The sequence below is a fragment of the Hyla sarda genome, chromosome 2, assembly GCF_029499605.1.
Source record: "Hyla sarda isolate aHylSar1 chromosome 2, aHylSar1.hap1, whole genome shotgun sequence".
Taxonomy (NCBI): Eukaryota; Metazoa; Chordata; class Amphibia; order Anura; family Hylidae; genus Hyla; species Hyla sarda.
This window is the reverse complement of record NC_079190.1, coordinates 123,877,292-123,892,512: the sequence shown is the minus strand read 5'-3', so window position 1 is coordinate 123,892,512 and position 15,221 is coordinate 123,877,292. Positions and strand designations below refer to the sequence as shown.

Below are 15,221 nucleotides of genomic sequence, written 5' to 3'. Positions count from 1 at the left end.
ATGATACCCTCCCATCTATGACACACTGACACACACACAGTACTCCTAGTAAACGCCCCTTGCTCATTTTCCTCCCTCCACCCCCTGTATCCTTAGAAATTGCATTCATAGATCCATGTGTAAACGGTCAGTTCTATGTCACCTTCAACATTCACCCCTTATAACTTGATTTAATCATACAATATACTATATAGTAGTCCAAAACCAAAACACTTTTTTTTTACATTTACTATAAATAAACTAGTTGCATGTGTGTTATAAGGCATAGTGTGGTTGCTGCTCCACAATTAATAAGTGAGCCACACAACCCAAAATATGCCTTCTCCTCACATTCCTCACACACACACTGTGAAATTAATTTGTCACTTCACATTCACGCTATTCATGAATATGCTAAATTAAGAAACACTAAATTACAAGATTCTGGATTCCAGTTTTGTTCAGATCATAGAGACAACATGGCTCGTGAACTATGTGCACAACTGTTAACAGAATAATGAAACCCTTTAAATGCAAAATTTAGAAAGTTTTAGTTATGTGTAAAAAACAGATCAAAAACCAAACAAAAAAAAAATCACACAAGAACATTTTTAACACAGAATGCCATATTTAATGATTTTTGCAGTCATTGAATTAACTCCTACATGACAAGTGTTTTTAGCACCTTTTCATGGTTATGACCTGCTGCAAATGTGAGGCATAGCCACACAACAGCTTATGGTAGTATTATCACATAGGCATTGGCCTTCAGTTTATTCTTATTCTTGGGTTTACACATTGAAACCACACTTTTTAAATCCTACCAAACACCTTCCACCCAAGATCTTCCAAGACTTCTACTGAAACCTGGCTGTGGTGGACTTTGAGGTATGCTTGGGAAGTTTAATGATGCCCAAGCTTTAGAATCCTCAGAGAAGGCATGACATTTTCTACTATGATTTTCCTACTCTTGAATGAATTCATCTCACCCTCCAAACGCTACAAATTTCCTGCGCCAGAGGAAGAAATGCAGTTCCTGAGCATCACTGAGCCCCCACCATGCTTCACTCTAGGCAGGTCTTCTTTTTAGCATGTGCTTAATCCTTTCTCCTCTAGACAAGCCACTCATCCATAGGCTGAAAAAGTTCTAATTTTGTATCATTGCTCCACTGAAAAGAAACCCAAAACTTTTTTAGCTTAAATATTTGGCTTTTAACCTATTGGAGCCAACATTTTTAATACTTTTGGTTGAGTAGAGATTTACATTTTAGAGTTTGGGCTTGAAGAATGTGTTTCGTATGCACTTTACTGTGTAAACTGAAACCTCAGCACTCACTGAGGGAGATTTATCAAAACCTGTGCAGAGGAAGAGTGGTGCAGTTGCCCATAGCAACCAATCAGATCGCTTCTTTCATTTTCCACAGGCCTCTTTAGAGGCCTGTGGAAAATGAAAGAAGCGATCTGATTGGTTGCTATGGACAACTGCACCACTCTTCCTCTGCACAGGTTTTGATAAATCTCCCCCACTGTCACAACATCTTGATGCAGGTCTTTTGCTGTAAATCAGTGTGTGACCACCTGCTTTCTAGGGAATCTGGTGGCAACCAGTGATAGATTCATCTTTTTGTCATGTCCAGGTAGTGTAGCTAGGGATGGGTTGCAAGCAGTGGCGTTGCTAGGGTTGGTGTCACCCGGTGCGGTAGAAAATGGTGTCACCCCCATACCTACCCCCTCCCCCCAGTAAGTTTTTAGCCTGTTGTGACAGACATCACTGTTGTAACGCATTGTGAGAAATTCCAGTATAATAATCAGATATACCAGTTGCCACAGAATTGGAAAGTGTTAAAGAAGTTTTCACCATTTAAATATACAGCTCCCAGAATTACTTAAAGGGGTACTCCACTGGAAAACATTTACTTTTATATCAACTGGTGCCAGAAAGTTAAACAGATTTTTAAATTACTTCTATTTAAAATCTTAATCCTTACAGTACTTATAAGCTGCTGTATGCTCCACAAGAAGTTGTGTAGTTCTTTCCAGTCTGACCACAGTGCTATTTGCTGACACATCTGTCAATGTTAGGAACTGTCCAGAGCAGGATAGGTTTGCTATGGGGATTTGCTCCTACTATGGACAGTTCTTGACATGGACAGAGGTGTCAGCACAGAGCACTGTGGTCAGACAGAAAAGAAATTAAAAAAGAAAATAACTTCCTGTGAATCGCTTATACAGCAGCTAATAAGTACTGGAAGGATTAAGATTTTTAAATAGAAGTAATTTACAAATCTGTTTAACTTTGTAGCACCAGTTGATTAAAAAATTTTTTTCCAGTAGAGTACCCCTTTGAGCAGTGGTGAGGTTATGCTGGGAGTTGTAGTTTCACTGACCTAATTGTAGAACTTACAAGTGACTACAGCTCTGATAGGACATAGAGAGGAGAATGTACAATGATATCAGTGACTACAGGTGACGTCTTCTCTATAGTGAGGAGAATACACAATAATGTGAATTCGGGTAAAAAAACAGACATGGTGCACATCTACAATCTTGTATAATGATCTGATTGCTTCTCAGCATAATATCAAAAACTAACAGGTTGTTAGTATACATTTTTGATCAAAAAGTACAAGCCCACTCGCCACGTCAAGGCCACCTATTTAGAGTGGGTCCCTAACGTCCCTAGCATAAAATGGCGCAGCATCGGGTGGCGACCACCACCGCCGCGACGCCAATGACCACAGGGGGGAACGACCCACCGGCAGAGCGGCCCCAATGCCACTCAAACCAGTCTATGGGCCGCACCCTCCCGCAGACACGGCAGCAACGGACACCGCACAGCACCACACCAGTGTGAACAGGGATGTAATAGCTCACTTACCATACTCTCCCAGTCAGACTGGGAGGCAGCTAGGAAAGAAATGGCCCATGTGCAGCTAACTACTGCTTATATAGGGTTGGGCTGAGGGGGTGGGGAAGAGTGCAGCACATGTTAAAACAAAGAAAAAGGAGGGGATAGAAATCACAGTGTGAATTCGGGTAGAAAAACAGACATGGTGCACATCTACAATCTTGTATAATGATCTGATTGCTTCTCAGCATAATATCAAAAACTAACAGGTTGTTAGTATACATTTTTGATCAAAAAGTACAAGCCCACTCGCCACGTCAAGGCCACCTATCCAGAGTGGGTCCCTAACGTCCCTAGCATAAAATGGCGCAGCACCGAACGGCGACCACCACCGCCGCGACGCCAATGCCCACAGGGGTGAACAACCCACTGGCAGAGCAGCCCCAATGCCACTCAAACCAGTCTATGGGCTGCACCCTCCCGCAGACACGGAGCCACGGCAGCAACGGACACCGCACAGCACCACACCAGTGTGAACAGGGATGTAATAGCTCACTTACCATACTCTCCCAGTCAGACTGGGAGGCAGCTAGGAAAGAAATGGCCCATGTGCAGCTAACTACTGCTTATATAGGGTTGGGCTGGTGTGGTGCTGTGCGGTGTCCGTAGCTGCCGTGGCGCCGTGTCTGCGGGGGGGTGCGGCCCATAGACTGGTTTGAGTGGCATTGGGGCCGCTCTGCCGGTGGGTCGTTCCCCCCTGTGGTCATTGGCGTTGCAGCGGTGGTGGTCGCCGCCCGGTGCTGCGCCATTTTATGCTAGGGACGTTAGGGACCCACTCTGGATAGGTGGCCTTGACGTGGCGAGTGGGCTTGTACTTTTTGATCAAAAATGTATACTAACAACCTGTTAGTTTTTGATATTATGCTGAGAAGCAATCAGATCATTATACAAGATAGTAGATGTGCACCATGTCTGTTTTTCTACCCGAATTCACACTGTGATTTCTATCCCCTCCTTTTTCTTTGTTTTAACATGTGCTGCACTCTTCCCCACCCCCCAGCCCAACCCTATATAAGCAGTAGTTAGCTGCACATGGGCCATTTCTTTCCTAGCTGCCTCCCAGTCTGACTGGGAGAGTATGGTAAGTGAGCTATTACATCCCTGTTCACACTGGTGTGGTGCTGTGCGGTGTCCGTTGCTGCCGTGTCTGCGGGGGGGTGCGGCCCATAGACTGGTTTGAGTGGCATTGGGGCCGCTCTGCCGGTGGGTCGTTCCCCCCTGTGGTCATTGGCGTCGCGGCGGTGGTGGTCGCCGCCCGGTGCTGCGCCATTTTATGCTAGGGACGTTAGGGACCCACTCTGGATAGGTGGCCTTTACGTGGCGAGTGGGCTTGTACTTTTTGATCAAAAATGTATACTAACAACCTGTTAGTTTTTGATATTATGCTGAGAAGCAATCAGATCATTATACAAGATTGTAGATGTGCACCATGTCTGTTTTTCTACCCGAATTCACACTGTGATTTCTATCCCCTCCTTTTTCTTTGTTTTAACATGTGCTGCACTCTTCCCCACCCCCTCAGCCCAACCCTATATAAGCAGTAGTTAGCTGCACATGGGCCATTTCTTTCCTAGCTGCCTCCCAGTCTGACTGGGAGAGTATGGTAAGTGAGCTATTACATCCCTGTTCACACTGGTGTGGTGCTGTGCGGTGTCCGTTGCTGCCGTGGCGCCGTGTCTGCGAGGGGGTGCGGCCCATAGACTGGTTTGAGTGGCATTGGGGCCGCTCTGCCGGTGGGTCGTTCCCCCCTGTGGTCATTGGCTTCGCGGCGGTGGTGGTCGCCGCCCGGTGCTGCGCCATTTTATGCTAGGGACATTAGGGACCCACTCTGGATAGGTGGCCTTGACGTGGCGAGTGGGCTTGTACTTTTTGATCAAAAATGTATACTAACAACCTGTTAGTTTTTGATATTATGCTGAGAAGCAATCAGATCATTATACAAGATTGTAGATGTGCACCATGTCTGTTTTTCTACCCGAATTCTCACTCAGAATACACAATAATATCAGTGACTACAGGTGACGTCTTCACTATAGTGAGGAGAATACACAATGATATCAGTGATTACAGGTGACGTCTTCTCTATAGTGAGGAGAATACACAGTGATATCAGTGACTACAGGTGACGTCTTCTCTATAGTGAGGAGAATACACAATGATATCAGGGATTACAGGTGACGTCTTCTCTATAGTGAGGAGAATACACAATGATATCAGTGACTACAGGTGACGTCTTCTCTATAGTGAGGACAATACACAATGATATCAGTGACTACAGGTGACATCTCTATAGTGAGAATACACAATGATATCAGTGACTACAGGTGATGTCTTCTCTATAGTGAGGAGAATACACAATGATATCAGTGATTACAGGTGATGTCTTCTCTATAGTGAGGACAATACACAATGATATCAGTGACTACAGGTGACGTCTTCTCTATAGTGAGGACAATACACAATGATATTAGTGACTACAGGTGACGTCTTCTCTATAGTCTTCCCTTATCTAATTCAGATGGTACATACCGCCTGTTCCAGCTAAAACTTCTCTCTGCAGAATGTGACGCCCAGTCGTCTCCTCACTATGTCAGCACATTCTCATCCTCTATATGAAAACAAGTATTATTATAAACCTGCCAGACACTGTATCCTCTAAATATAATACTACTATACACTACACTCTTTGATTATAAACTTTCCATACACCGTACCCACTGAATATAATACTACCACACATCTGTACATTCTGAATATAATACCAACACATACTGTACCCTCTGAATATAAATCTGCCACACACTGTACCCTCTGAATATAAATCTGCCACATACTGTACCCCTGAATATAATACCGCCACACACTGTACCCTCTGAATATAATACTACCACCCACTGCGACCTCTGAATATAATACTTAGAGATGAGCGAACTTACAGTAAATTTGATTCGTCAAGAGTTAGTTCAGCTTTCAGGTGCTCTGGTGGGCTGGAAAAGGTGGATACAGTCCTAGGAGACTCTTTCCTAGGAATGTATCCACCTTTTCCAGCTCACCGGAGCACCTGAAGGCTTAACTAATTTACGCAGGATAAGTTATCAACTGCCAAGCCGAGAAGTTTGTGACGAATCGAATTTACTGTAAGTTTGCTCATCTCTAATAATACTACCACAAACTGCGCCCTCTGAATATAACATTGCCATACAGTGCACCCTCTGAATATAATACCACAACTGCAGTAACACCCCTCAACATCCGTTAGCTGATGCTATTACCACGGGAGGGGGGTATTGGTGATGTTGCTAGTGGATGATGGGGGTGCTACTACTGGGGGGGTGTTGCTGGAGGATGATTAGGGTGCTACTGGCCATCCCCCCTGGCAGTATCACCCCCATCATCCATCGGCAGGACCATCCTACTGGCAGGAGCACCGCCATCATCCACCATCAGGATCTGCTGATGGAGGTGCTACTGCTGGGGGGGGGGTAGTTGCTGGTGGATGATGAGGGTGCTACTGCCAGGGGGGGAGCATAAGGTAGGCAGCAGTTCCCCCACATTAGGTAGGCAGCAGTTCCCCCACATTAGGTAGCACAGATTCCCCACATTAGGTAGCAGTTTCCCCACATTAGGTAGCATAGATTCCCCACATAAGGTAGCATAGACTGCCCACATTTGGTAACACAGATTCCCCACATTAGGTAGCAGTCTCCCCACATTAGGTAGCATAGACTCCGCACATTTGGTAGTAGTTTCCCCACATTAGGCCGCAGGTTCCCCACAATGGGTCAAAGTCTCCCCACATTAAATCGCTGGTTCAACCCCCCCCCCCCCCCACACACACACACACAGTCACACACACAGAGAGAGTCACACAAACACACACAGTCACATACACACACACAGTCACATACACACACACAGTCACATACACAAACACAGACAGAGATAGAGACAGACAGAGAGACAGACAGACACACACACACTCACCCGTCCAGCGCAGCGCTCCTTCTCACCGGACGCCCTGTGACGTAACTGACGTCCTCCTGCGCGGCCATTCGGTGTGACGTCATGCCGGCGCAGACTTGGGAGCGAAGGCTGGGCATGTTGCTGGTGAAGGCGAGGGGGGTTGTTGACGGACGGGCGCACCGCACACACAGTGCCGGGGGGGGGAGCTGACGGACGGGAAGCCGGTCGGGCAGATGGGGGGGATGCTGCGGAGCGTCTTGGTGTCACCCCATTAGGTTGGTGTCACCCGGTGCGGGCCGCACCCCCCGCACCCGGGTCGCAACGCCACTGGTTGCAAGGGTCGGGTAGACAAAAAGGACAAGATATGAAAGTGACTTAGGTAGTCCATTCCAGTTTACTATAAAAGCATGAAGATAATAGTGTAGTCAATACTACAAGAGAGTATATAATAAGATTATGTACCAGGGTCATTTGGCTTGTACTGTACTGTAAGCCTTTAGTGAGTAAAACTGTTGCCTGTTAGTGTATTATTACAGCTTTCAGGTGACATGTAGCAAATGACATGACATGGTAGCAAACCAATGACATGGTAGCCAGCCAACCTCAAATGCAACATTTGCTGAACAGATAAAGGAGAGAAATGGAAAGGAGGGGGATAGGGAAGAGATGTGCAGATGAAGACCACAATCAAGATTAAAAATCACGGAACTATACGGGGTATTCATCAAGAGTGATGTGTTTTTACCCCATGAATTAATGTGGTAGAAACTGTGTACCTGCACCAGCTTTATTACATCGTGCAGGGCAAGTTATAAATCTGGTGTTGATCACATTTCTTATTTCACTACACCACTTTGTATGGTGCGACTCTGCGACTTTATGTGTGACTTTTTATCCCGTGCGACAAACTGTGTGACTTTTTAATAATGCTGTTTGCAGTCAGTTTTGTAAGCCAAGTCAGAGCTGGGCGACAAAGGATGCGACAAACTGAAGTCGCATATCAAGAATTCCTTACAACTGCATGATATCAACTAAAATCATGACTTGGTATGTTCTTTTACAAAAACCTTCTAAAGCAAAAGTCACAATGAAAAGTCTCAAAACAGCATCTGAGACAAACTGTGAGACAAATGTACACCACAAAATCAGGGTTAAAAAAATTATAAATTCCCCCCTATGTGTCCATAATTTAGGTTGGTCTAGTACAGGGTAGGCAATCTTCGACACTGGTGATGTTTTTGATCAATGATGAAAGGACATTACATCAAAGTTGGAACAGTCTGTAGTGTGATTTTCCACTTTGATTTTGAGTATGACTCCATACCCAGACCTCCATGGGTTGATAAATTTGATTTCCATTGATAATTTTTTTGTGATTTTGTTGTCAGCACATTAAACTATGTAAAAACAAAAGTATTTCATACGATGAATTCATTCATTCAGATCTAGGATGTGTTATTAGTGTTCCCTTAATTTTTTTGAGCAGTGTATATAGCAATGGTAATAAGGTAAGGAGATGGTTGGTACAAGGAAATGTAAAATCCCAGTAGTAATTCAGAGGAAACTAGTAAGATCATAATCTCTATTGAGACCCTGGGGTTTTAATTAGAGATGATACAATTTTTGAAAAATTCACAGAATTTTCCACAAAAATTTGTTTCAGCCCAAATTTATTCACGGCAAATCGCTATTAAAAACAGCTATTTCTGGCCTACAGAGAGCCTCAAAAGGGGTGTAGAACAATTTGCCTTGCTGTAACATGCATAGGGTGTGTGCTGGGTTACTGAAATAATACTGTTATTCAGTATTACATGCAGATCAGAGGCGTCGCTATTAGAATCACTGTCGCAGAGCGGCACAATGACAGAGCCTGGAGGTGGCATCAGTATGAGGAGACCATATAGTAGCTGAGTGGAGGTGGTGGCAGCATGAGGAGAACATATAGTGGCTTAATGACACAGCATGAGGAAAACATATAGTGGCAGAATGACACAGCGTGAAGGTGGCGACAGCATGAGGAGAACATATAGTGGCAGAATGACACAGCGTGAAGGTGGCGACAGCATGAGGAGAACATATAGTGGCAGAATGACACAGCCTGGAGTTGGCGGCAGTATGAGGAGACCATATAGTGATTTAATGACACAGCCTGGAGTTGGCAGGAGCATGAGGAGAACATATAGTGGCTTAATGACACAGCCTGGAGCTGGCGGCAGCATGAGGAGACCATATAGTGGCTGAATGACACAGCCTGGAGTTGGCAGCAGCATGAGGAGAACATATGGTGGCTGAATGACACAGCCTGTAGGTGGCAGAAGCATGAGGAGACCATATAGTGGCTGAATGACACAGCCGGGAGTTGGCGGCAGCATGAGGAGAACATATAGTGGCTGGATGACACAGCCGGAAGTTGGCGGCAGCATGAGGAGACCACATAGTGGCTTAATGACACAGCCTGGATTTGGCGTCAGCATGTGGAGACCATATAGTGGCAGAATGACATAGCGTGGAGGTGGCGGCAGCATGAAGAGACAATATAGTGGCTGAATGACAAAACATGGAGGTGGCGGCAGCATGAGGAGAACATATCGTGCCTGAATGACACAGCCTGGAGTTAGCGGCAGCATGAGGAGACCATATAGTGGCTGAATGACACAGCCTGGAGTTGGCGGCAGCATAAGGAGACCATATAGTGGCTGAAAGACACAGCCTGGAGGTGGCAGAAGCATGAGGAGACCATATAGTGACTGAACGACACAGCGTGGAGGAGGCGGCAGCATGAGGGCACCATATAGTGGCTGAATGACACAGCAAGGAGGTGGCAGCAGCATGAGGAGAACATATAGTGGCTGAATTACACAGCCTGGAGTTGGCGGCAGCATGAGGAGACCATATTGTGGCTTAAAGGGGTACTCCAGTGAAAACCTTTTTTGTTTTAAATCAACTGGTGGCAGAAAGTTAAACATATCTGTAAATTACTTCTATTAAAAAATCTTAATCCTTCCTGTACTTATTAGCTGCTGAATACAACAGAGGAAATTCTTTTCTTTTTGGAATGCTCTCTGATGACATCACAAGCACAGTTCTCTCTGCTGACGTTATTATAATAATAACGCTTTATTTATTGTTGTCCTTAGTGCGATTTGAACCCAAGTCCCCAGCACTGCAAGGCAGCAGTGCTAACCACTGAGCCACCATGCTGCCCTTAGCATACATCTGCTATGCATGGTTGCTAAAATGGGCAGAGATGTCAGCAGAGAGCACTGTGCTCGTGATGTCATCAGTGTTCCAAAAAGAAAGGAATTTCCTCTGTAGCATTCAGCAGCTAAGTAGTACTGGAAGGATTAAGATTTTTTTAATAGAAGTAATTTACAAATATGTTTAACTTTCTGCCACCAGTTAATTAAAAAAATAAAATAAAAAAAATAAAAAGGTTTTCACCGGAGTACCCCTTTAATGACACAGCCTGGAGTTGGCAGCAGCATGAGGAGAACATATAGTGGCTGAATGACACAGCCTGAGGTGGCGGAAGCATGAGGAGACCATAAAAAGGCTGAATGACACAGCCTGGAGGTGGCAGCAGCATGAGGAGAACATATGGTGGCAGTATTAAACAGTTTGGAGCTGGCATCAGCATGTGGAGAACATATGGTGGCAGAATGAGAGCCTAGAGCTGGCATCAGCATGAGGAGAACATATGGTGGCAGAATAAGACCGGACTGGAGGTAGCAGCAGCAACATCAGGAGTCCTGAAAGTGAGTGGTGCGGTGGGTGGTAATACCAGTACCCGGTGACGAAGGTGGGTGAAAAAAGGAGAACTTGGCATCAGATGTGTGGCATCAGGCGGGTGGCAGGATCAGAATAGTAGCTGAGGCAGGAGAAAACTGTCTCTTTTGTAAAAGCGTTAGTGTGCACAAGTAAATATTGAGGATTAGCATTATGTAAAACTTAACTTTTAATAATATGCTTAGGATAAAATATATGGACCCAAAGTTTTTTTTATTTAAATTAAACAAAAGGAAAGGTGTGCAAAAAACACCATGTGCCACCTACACCACCAAGTATTGATGTGATGGAAAGACGACTAAAAGGTGGGAGGGAACAACGTATGGTCAGTTGTAACCGGTGAGGGTTAAAACTTCCCCTGTAAGGCCCTACTCTCGCATTATTAATTCCCTTCTTGGCAAGTGTTCCTCGCCTTAAAAAGGACGGCCCCACACAGGAACCTCTCCCTATTTCCACCTACAAACACTGCCATTTCTCAGGGTTTTTAGGTGGAAATAGGGATTAGTTCCTGTGCGGGGCCTCACTTTTTAAGACAAGTAACAATTTCCTCGAAAAGGTGGAAGGGAAGAACGTATTGTCCATTGTAGCAGGTGGGGGTAAAAACTTCCCTTGTAAGGCCCTACTCTTGCCCTTTTAATTTCCTTCCTGGCAATTGTTACTCACCCTAAAAAGGGAAGCCCCACACTGGAAACTCTCTATTTCCACCTAAAAACCCTGGGAAATGGCAGTATTTGTAGGGGGAAATAGGGAGAGGTTCCTGTGTGGGGCCACCCTTTCTAGGGCGAGTAACACTTGCCAAGAAGGGAATTAATAATGCGAGAGTAGGGCCTTACAGAGAAAGTTTTTTGTTCCTTTCCACCTTTTAAAGGTCTTTGCATCACATAAATACTTGGTGATGTAGGTGGCACATGGTGCTTTTTGAACACCTTTCCTTTTGTTTGATTTCAAAAAATTTTTGCGTACATATATTTTATCCTAAGATTACTATTAAAAGTTAAGCTATACATAACGCATATCCTCAATACTTGTGGTCTGATGCGGAGGAATGTCTATAACTGGGGAGCAGCACCTTCAATATGTTTAGCACTATCCATATTTGTGAAGTGTTGGCGTGTCACCATGGTCAATCTACTGCACCTTCACAAAGGTCAGTCTCTCCACATTTATCGTGGACAGACTAGTTCTCCTTGGGGTTACTATGGCCCCCGCCGGACTAAACACCCGCTCTGATGGCACACTACTGACCGGGCAGGACAGCTTTTCCAGGGCAAACTCTGCTAGTTGCGGCCACAAATTAAGTTTGGCTGCCCAGAAGTTCAGTGGATCTTCAAGGTGTGTTGGCATGTTCATGTCAAGGTATGCCACCACCTGCTGGTTCAGGTCCTGCTCCAGGTCTACCTGCTGCTCATGAGTTGCTTTACTATGCGGGTGAAGAAAGCTACTCATCAGCGACTGTAGACTCAGGCTGCTGCTGATGGAGCAGGTACTGCTCCTGCCACCCCACCCCTCTCCAGCAGCCATGGCAGTGGAAGGTGTGCGCAGAGGGCCCCCCGAGTCAGACCTGCGAGAGGATGGACGATGGCACAGATAGGCATCGGCCAACTGACTACGTAGGATGTCTCTGTAGTAGGTCACTTTGTCCTCCCTCTCAGTGGGTATAAAAAAAGCCCCCATTTTGTCCAATAAGGTGGAGAGCTAGAAGTCATCCCGCTGACGGATGGTGACAATTTGGTGGTCACTACGCAAGCAAGTGAGCATGCATCGTGCCATTTGTGCAAGTGACTTGGAGGGACTCCCTGCCTCCATCTCCACTGCATACTGCCACAGTGTGCCTTGGTTTGCCAAGGAAAACCATCTGAAGAACGAACAGCGTGACACCGCTGCGCCCTGCACACATGGTATGCTGAAGGGGGACAGAGACTTGTCAATGCAGTGGAGGCTGAGAACACGGTGCAGGATGAGGAGGTGGAGTCGCACAATGGTACAGGACAAACGGCCTGACAGCCATGAGGCGGAAGCAGCATGATCTGTCCAAGTTGCTGTTGTGGCCGTGCAGGAACCACATTCATCCAGTGGGCCATAAAGGACACGTGTTGTTGTCCCTGACCGTAGTTACAACTCCACACGTCGGCGCTGCCGTGCACTTTGGTACACACCGACAGGCTCAAGGACTGGGCCACCTTCTGATCCACAAAATTGTGCAGGGCTGGTGCTGCCTTTCTCACAAAGAAATGACAGCTTGGGACTCTCCACCTCGGCTCGGCACAAGCCATCAGTTCTCTGAAAGGTGCAGAGTCCACCACTTGAAAAGGGAGGGACTGCAGCACCAGCAACTTGGACAGTCTCTTGGACATGGCTTCGCCGATGGATTGCTGGCGGAACGACTGACTTGAAATAGGAGGAGCAGGAGGATCTGGAGCAACAGAAGATGGGTATGACACACAGCTCCCTTCGGCTGAGGTGGTGGAGCCTTGGCTGGCTGAAACAGGGAGCAGTGTGCCACTGGGTGATGCAGCAGGCTGGACCACCACATCATAGCCATGGTTCTCCCAGGCAGCTTTATGGTGACACTGCATATGTTGACGCAGGGCCGTGGTGCCAACATTGGACCCTGTCCACGCTTCACCTTCTGCCGACACATCTTGCATGTGGCCATGTTAACCTCCTCCGGATGTTTGATGATAAACTGCCACACCGCCGAGTAGCTGATTTTCCCATCAACAGTCCGCACTGATTGACTGCTACTGCCGCTGACTCCAGGAACCCCTCTTTCACTACCTCCCAGGAAGGTAGGCTGCGGCGAAGCAGGTGGTCTACCCCAGGCACGTTTGGCTCCAGACTTTCCACTTCTGCCACCATGCTGACTGCCAACCATGCTACCACTTTGCTGGCTCAGCTGCTGCCTCACGGGCAACCTGCAACCCTCTTCTCCTGATGATGATGAAGTAATGCTGGGTGGTATAACCAAAAATGCGTATCACTGTATTTTTCAAACTTACAGTGGTTCCATGCTTTTTTCCCACTAATTTACCCCTCCCCTCTCGAATGAATTATCAGCCGTAGTGCGCTGGGGAAACAATCTATCAAATAAAACAGTCAAAATATATGAACCGCGGGCACTGCTCTGCTTTTCTGCTTTTTGATGTGTGGACAGCGCTGCAGCTGATAGTTCATTCATTTGAGGGGGGAGGGGCCCGACCACGCCGGGATTTGGTATGAACCAGTTTACCACCCAGCACTATGATGAAGCCCCTTCTGCACCTGGCTCCCAAGTGTGATCGGCTTTATCATCATCGAGTTGTGTCTGCACGTCACTGATGTCCTCCTCAGGTTCCTCAACAGTGTCTGCTTCAGGAGCCTGAACGCTGGATACACCACCTCCCACAGCACTCTCTTCATCACTACTTGCCCGCCTAGCGGAGGAAGCGGCGGATGTCTCCTCCACTTCGTTGCTGGGCAGAGAGACCCCATTAATATGCAATAAACACCACACGAACATAAAAGACAAACTCATCAGAGACGATCTTAGAACTATTAAACAACAATTTCTAATGACAAAGAAACAGGCAAAGAAACAGGCAACTTTTCATCATCAAGGGCAATAACATTTTCCATCCACATACAGGACAGAGTATACCTATTTAAGCTACGTTCACAAGTACAGGAGCCTGCGCAGATTTCATGTGCAGGATTTTTAACTGCAGATTAGAAGCTGTGCTCAGTCATATAGTTTACAATGAAATCTGCAGCAGATCCTGTGCATCAAATCCTGCGCCTCAAATCTGCGTACGTGTGAATGTAATAAAAAATGTTGTCTATCTTATTAAATGCCTGTATGGTCTCCTGTATGTTGGCGAGACTAGCAAGCATACAGGAGACCGCATAATTTGTCATAAGTCCACTATTCGCTGCGTTAACTTATTTTTTCCCATACCTCACCATTTTCATACTCACCATCATTCTATATCTTGAAATTCCAGGTTATAGATCTCAAGAAAATATTGAGAAAGCGTGAGGCATACTGGATACATCACCTAGATACAATGGTGAATTAAATGACTTGGCGATCGCTCTGACCTGTCTAGTAGGGCTACAGACATTTGCAACTTTATGGCATATGTGTTAAACGTAATGAAAATCCTTAATACTGAACAGATCATAAGGAGGCAACACATCGCTCTTGGATAACTTTATTCCCTTAATAAAATACACACAAATAATCCAAAGAGAAGAGTTGTGCACTTACCATGTGTTTCTTTTCAGTCTTACACTTGTTCAAAGATCAAAAGCTACCATGATATGTATATATATATTAATACATACACTTTATTCACAAAAGTATTATGCCCCACCCTTTAAACACTTCAGATGTTTATTTTCAGTCTTATTTCCCCAGGACTATAAAATCAAGCACCTAATACTGCAGTCACCTTAAGGGTAGGATCACATGTAACGGATCCGCAGCGTATTTTATGCAACGGATCCGCCAGTTACCCCGACCCTATAGTGTGCCTGCAGATGTTTTCCCAATCCACCACTATGAGCAGCCACACAGGGACCTGTGAGCCGCTGTGCACACTTGCAG

General features: G+C 45.8%; 1 protein-coding gene across 3 annotated transcripts in view; it reads right to left on the bottom strand.

Moving 5' to 3' along the window:
- The window catches only part of VWA8 (von Willebrand factor A domain containing 8), a 383,619-nt gene that overhangs the window by 123,972 nt on the left and 244,426 nt on the right, over positions 1-15,221 (bottom strand). The gene's annotated exons all lie outside the window — the stretch shown is intronic.